General features: G+C 43.4%; 1 long non-coding RNA gene across 1 annotated transcript; it reads right to left on the bottom strand.

The window, feature by feature from the left end:
- Positions 1-965: 965 nt before the first annotated feature.
- On the bottom strand, positions 966-3,299 carry LOC125525014 (uncharacterized). Its single transcript, XR_007291105.2, has 2 exons — positions 2,698-3,299; positions 966-2,601 (listed from the first exon to the last, which is right to left on the bottom strand). It is a non-coding gene; the product is annotated as an uncharacterized LOC125525014 (long non-coding RNA).
- Between the last annotated feature and the right edge of the window lie 2,501 nt (positions 3,300-5,800).

The raw sequence follows: 5,800 nt of genomic DNA, 5'->3' as shown, positions 1-5,800 counted from the left end.
TAACCTATTAACCGGAGGCCGAGCCCAGAATTGCCTTTTTTGCCTCTTTTTGGGTTTTGAAGAAAAGGAATATCAAACGGAGTCCAAACGGAATGAAACCTTCGGTAACGTGATTTTCTCAACGAATAAGACCAGAGAGACTTGGACCATACGTCAAGAAATAAAATAGGAGGCCACGAGGTAGGGGGGCGCGCCCTCCACCCTCGTGGGCCCCCTGTTGCTCCACCGACATACTCCTTCCTCCTATATATATCCACATACCCCCAAACGATCAGAACAGGAGCCAAAACCCTAATTCCACCGCCGTAACTTTCTGTATCCATGAGATCCCATCTTGGGGCCTGTTCCGGAGCTCCGCTGGAGGGGGCATCGATCACGGAGGGCTTCTACATCAACACCATAGCCCCTCCGATGAAGTGTGAGTAGTTCACCTCAGACCTACGGGTCCATAGTTAGTAGCTAGATGGCTTCTTCTCTCTTTTTGGATCTCAATACAATGTTCTCCCCTCTCTTGTGGAGATCTATTCAATGTAATCTTCTTTTTGCGGTGTGTTTGTTGAGACCGATGAATTGTGGGTTTAAGATCAAGTCTTTCTATGAATAATATTTGAATCTTCTCTGAATTCTTTTATGTATGATTGGTTATCTTTGCAAGTCTCTTCGAATTATTAGTTTGGTTTGGCCTACTAGATTGATCTTTCTTGCAATGGGAGAAGTGCTTAGCTTTGGGTTCAATATTGCGGTGTCCTTTCCCGGTGACAGTAAGGGCAGCAAGACACATATTGTATTGTTGCCATCGAGGATAACAAGATGGAGTTTTCTTCATATTGCATGAGTCTATACCTCTACATCATGTCATCTTGCTTAAGGCGTTACTCTGTTTTTAACTTAACTAGTAAGATGCCCGTGCTACGCTACAGATCACACAAGATTAAGTGAATTTATTTCATAGTCAGAAACCCGTATTGCCATGGACAATAAAAAGAAAATATACCGAGAGATAATAAGGATATGTACCTTGCTACAGAAAACAAAAAAATATACCAAGACATTGACTGAAGTGATGTTACATTGTCGATAGGTACATCTCAAACACAACCAAACAAATGGTAAAGCCATTTTTGCCTACTAAGCCAAACATGTTCTTCTCCATTTTTGCCTTGTAGAAAGAATTCTTGTTCTCACTACTCACCTTTCACATTGCTTGCTCTATCCTATATTGAGGGGACATATAACATGCATCAGATAGAATCCGTCCACACGCACGTGGAAACTTGCGACAACTATTGACTTCATCCTTCAGCCCTGGGCTTAACCTGTTAGCCATACCCTGATATGCCACCCATGTTGTGCATATGTAATCTCTCCATGGATGAGAGCATTATACAATGCAACATTCCACCATGGGCAAAATATAATGATAAATGGCACATATGTTTTGAGCAAAGGGAATACCATGCTTGACAAATTATTCCATGGCCTCATAGATGCCTAAGGTATGTAAATATGTGCCATTTATCATTATATTTTGCCTATCTATTCACCTAAAAGAACATCAGATAATCACTACTGCCTACATAACTATCTGGGTTATATTCAGACAAAGGGGAAAAATGAGCCAGTAGAGGGTCTGTAGTATATTTAAACAAAGCAAAAGAACAGGAAACAATACTTGCAACACATTTTCTACCAAGCAAAGAAAGAAAATGTACAGTAAAACATGCTTTGAAATCATGCGTATATAGAAGGGGCGAGTGCACATGTACATACACATACAAAGAATTAGTACTGGACCTCTTATAACTTTACCAACAACCGGGTTTCTGGAAAAAAAAGATGCCGAGAACACACAACAAGGAAACAAATGTTGGGATGTGACCTAAAAATTTAGATGTGGAGCTAGCAAGCATCGATGAAAAAGAGGCCTTGTATAGGTGTCATCCAAAAGTTTTGAACAGAGAATGTAATAAAAAGAACTGCCAAAAAATAATCAAAACAAGCATATGATTTTTTTAAATATCACGAGCACTAAAACAAGTATCTAAGTTATATTTTTCTGAAAGTCCTTTGCGCAAACTTCAGGAAGCAATTTCAGATGACTCGCCCTAGTTAGATAGATTGAATATTTACAGCCACCAAATTGTACTTGATTCACACCTTGGACTACATGTTGAGAACTTCTTTGTCGACTATTTATATTAGATTCGCCGTATCAAAATACCGGTTCAGGAAGGTATACACAAACATTTCCAATACTCAAAATTTTATTCCACAAGAAGATTCTGGATAATAAATTGGAACCAAACAATGTCATAGTGGACATCGCTTATGGATACAATTGAAGACAGTTCCATTACATATATGAAATTGCACAAGTAAAGATTGGGTAACAAAGATGAAGCAAGGGTTGACGAGAAATAGAGAAGATTTTACTATTCGTCCATAGCCATACCTTTGTCATTCACGAAGCAGCGAATGGTAATGAATCATACCTCCTCACACTTCATTCTTTCTGAATATTGCGTGCCTTCTTGGGGTCTAGTTTCAGCAAACGTGAGTCCCATATCCCTGCCCACTTTATATTGGGTTGCATAGTCGTTTCTATATGGTTTGAGATGGGCACGTGGATTTGAACTTTGGGTGATGCAAAAACTGAAATTAGAATTAGGAATGGGAAGCAATTGCAACGCATATTACCTCCATGGCAACCATCACACCGGATCAGCATCTCCTAGACGGATTGCACTGAAGGAGGACACGGGTGTGGAGCTCGTGTGTGGTGTTCCAATTGCAGGTGGGGTAGAGGCCCTCGGGGAGTAGCTCGTACTCGAATTGGATGGACGCGAAGCGCATCAGGAGGGAGGAAGAGGTGGTGGTTGTGGGCGGCTAGGCCACTGCATGAGAGGCGTTGCAGAATTGGGGGCGGACGACGCCGGGGGCATACTTGCCAACGTCGCCCCAGAGGAGATGGGGTAGGCGAGGCTGTGGCGAAGGCGCTGTTGCATCAGAGAAGGAGACGGAAGAGGCGTCGCGAACTTGGGGGATGGACGACGCATGCGGCGTAGTTGCCGACATCGGCGTAGAAGGAGATGGGGTAGGCGGAAGAAGAGACGACGAGGAGGAGGGGAAGAGGAGGTGGAGGTGGTAGTGAGTGGTGGGGCTGTTGCAGCGGAGAGTCAGGCGAGGCCTCCGGTGCAGCCGGCGCCGTCGGCGGATCAGAGGCAGCGGCCACCAACGACCAACTCGGTTCCATTGTTTCACCTCTTTTCTGGAAGGATCTTCCTCTGGTGGGATGTGGTGGAGATAGATGCAGCGGGATGTAAAGAAGAAGGGTGTTTTTGCCAATGTGGGGTGGGATTGTCTCTCATGCGTCGGATTCAGATGTGACGGACGAAAATGGTGAATGGCAGACACACCATCACCACCAACTCAGATTTTTATAGGAGTAGAGATACTCTAGATGCATGCTAGATAGCGGTCGATGAGTGGAGTAATAGTAGTAGATGCAGGCAGGAGTCGGTCTACTTGTCTCGGACGTGATGCCTATATACATGATCATACCTAGATATTCTCATAACTATGCTCAATTCTGTCAATTGCTCAACAGTAATTTGTTCACCCACCATAGAATATTTATGCTCTTGAGAGAAGCCACTAGTGAAACCTATGGCCCCCGGGTCTATCTTTGTCATATTGATCTCCTACTACTTAGTTATTTCCTTTTCTATTTACTTTGCCTTTATTTTACTTTGCATCTTTTATCATAAAAATACCAAAAATATTATCTTATCATATCTATCAGATCTCACTCTCGTAAGTTGCCTTATAGGGATTGACAACCCCTATTTGCGTTGGTTGCGAGGATTTATTTTGTTTTGTGCAGGTATGCGGGACTCGCGCGTAGCCTCCTACTGGATTGATACCTTGGTTCTCAAAAACTGAGGGAAATACGTACGCTACTTTGCTGCATCATCCCTTCCTCTTCGGGAAAAACCAACGCAGTGCTCAAGAGGTAGCACTTTATTGTATGAAATGCAATCGCCATGTAATTGCTTTACTTTATTACTAAGTGGTAGCGATAGTCGTAGAAGCAATAGTTGGCGGGACGACAACGATGCTTCGATGGATATCAAGGTGTCAAGCCGGTGACGATGGTGATCATGACGGTGCTTTGGAGATGGAGATCAAAGGCACAAGATGATGATGGCCATATCATATCACTGATATTGATTGCATGTGATGTTTATCCTTTATGCATCTTATTTTGCTTAGTTCGGCGGTAGTATTATTAGATGATCTCTCACTAAATTTCAAGGTATAAGTGTTCTCCCTGAGTATGCACCATTGCTATAGCTTGTCGTGCCGAGACACCACGTGATGATCGGGTGTGATAAGCTCTACGTGAAGGAAATATGCCCTAGAGGCAATAATAAAGTTGTTATTTATTTCCTTATTTCATGATAAATTTTTATTATTCATGCTAGAATTGTATTAAACGGAAACATAATACATGTGTGAATACATAGACAAACATAGTGTCACTAGTATGCCTCTACTTGACTAGCTCATTGATCAAAGATGGTTAAGTTTCCTAACCATTGACATGAGATGTTATTTGATCAATGGGGTCACATAATTAGGAGAATGATGTGATTGACTTGACCCATTCCGTTAGCTTAGCACTTGATCGTTTGTTTGCTGCTATTGCTTTCTTCATGACTTATACATGTTCTTATGACTATGAGATTATGCAACTCCCAAATACCGGAGGAACAAATTGTGTGCTACCAAACGTCACAACTTAACTGGGTGATCGTAAAGGTGATCTACAGGTGTTTCCGATGGTACTTGTTGACTTGGCATAGATCAAGATTAGGATTTGTCACTCCGATTGTCGGAGAGGTATCTCCAGGCCCTCTCGGTAATACACATCACTATAAGCCTTGCAAGTATGATAACTAATGAGTTAGTTACATGATGATGTATTACAGAACGAGTAAAGAGACTTGCCGGTAACGAGATTGAACTAGGTATTGGATACCGACGATCATATCTTGGGCAAGTAACATACCGATGACAAAGAGAACAACGTATAGTGTTGTGCGGTTTTACCGATAAAGATCTTTGTAGAATATGTAGGAACCAATATGAGCATCCAGGTTCCGCTATTGGTTATTGACAGGAGATGTGTCTCGGTCATTTCTACATCGTTCTCGAACCCGTAGGGTCCGCACGCTTAAAGTTCTGTGACGGTCAGTTTTATGAGTTTATATGTTTTGATGTATCGAAGGTATTTCGGAGTCCCGGATTTGATCACGGACATGATAAGGAGTCTCGAAATGGTCGAGACATAAAGATTTATATATTTGAAGCCTATATTTGGATATCGGAAGTGTTCAAGGTGAAATCGGGATTTTACCGGAGTACCGGGGGTTACCGAAACCCCCCGGAGGTTTAATGGGCCATAATGGGCCTTAGTGGAAGAGAGGAGGGGCTGTCAGGGCAGGCCGCGCGCCCCTCTCCCTCTAGTCCGAATTGGAGAAGGGGGGGTCGGCGACCCCCTTTCCTTCCTCTCTCCCTCCTCCTTCCCCCTTCTCCTATTCCAACTAGGAAAGGAGGAAGTCCTACTCCCAGTGGGAGTAGGACTCCTCCCAGCGCGCCTCCTCCTGGCCAGCCGCCTCTCCCCCCTTGCTCCTTTATATACAGGGGCAGGGGGGCACCTCTAAACACACAAGTTGATCACCGAGATCTCTCCAGCCGTGTGCGGTGCCCCCCTCCACCATAATCCACCTCGGTCATA

This window comes from Triticum urartu, chromosome 7A (genome assembly GCF_056163025.1).
Source record: "Triticum urartu cultivar PI428250 chromosome 7A, HENAU_Tu73, whole genome shotgun sequence".
Taxonomy (NCBI): Eukaryota; Viridiplantae; Streptophyta; class Magnoliopsida; order Poales; family Poaceae; genus Triticum; species Triticum urartu.
Note: the sequence above shows the minus strand (reverse complement) of the source record. Positions and strands in the feature narration are given on the sequence as shown.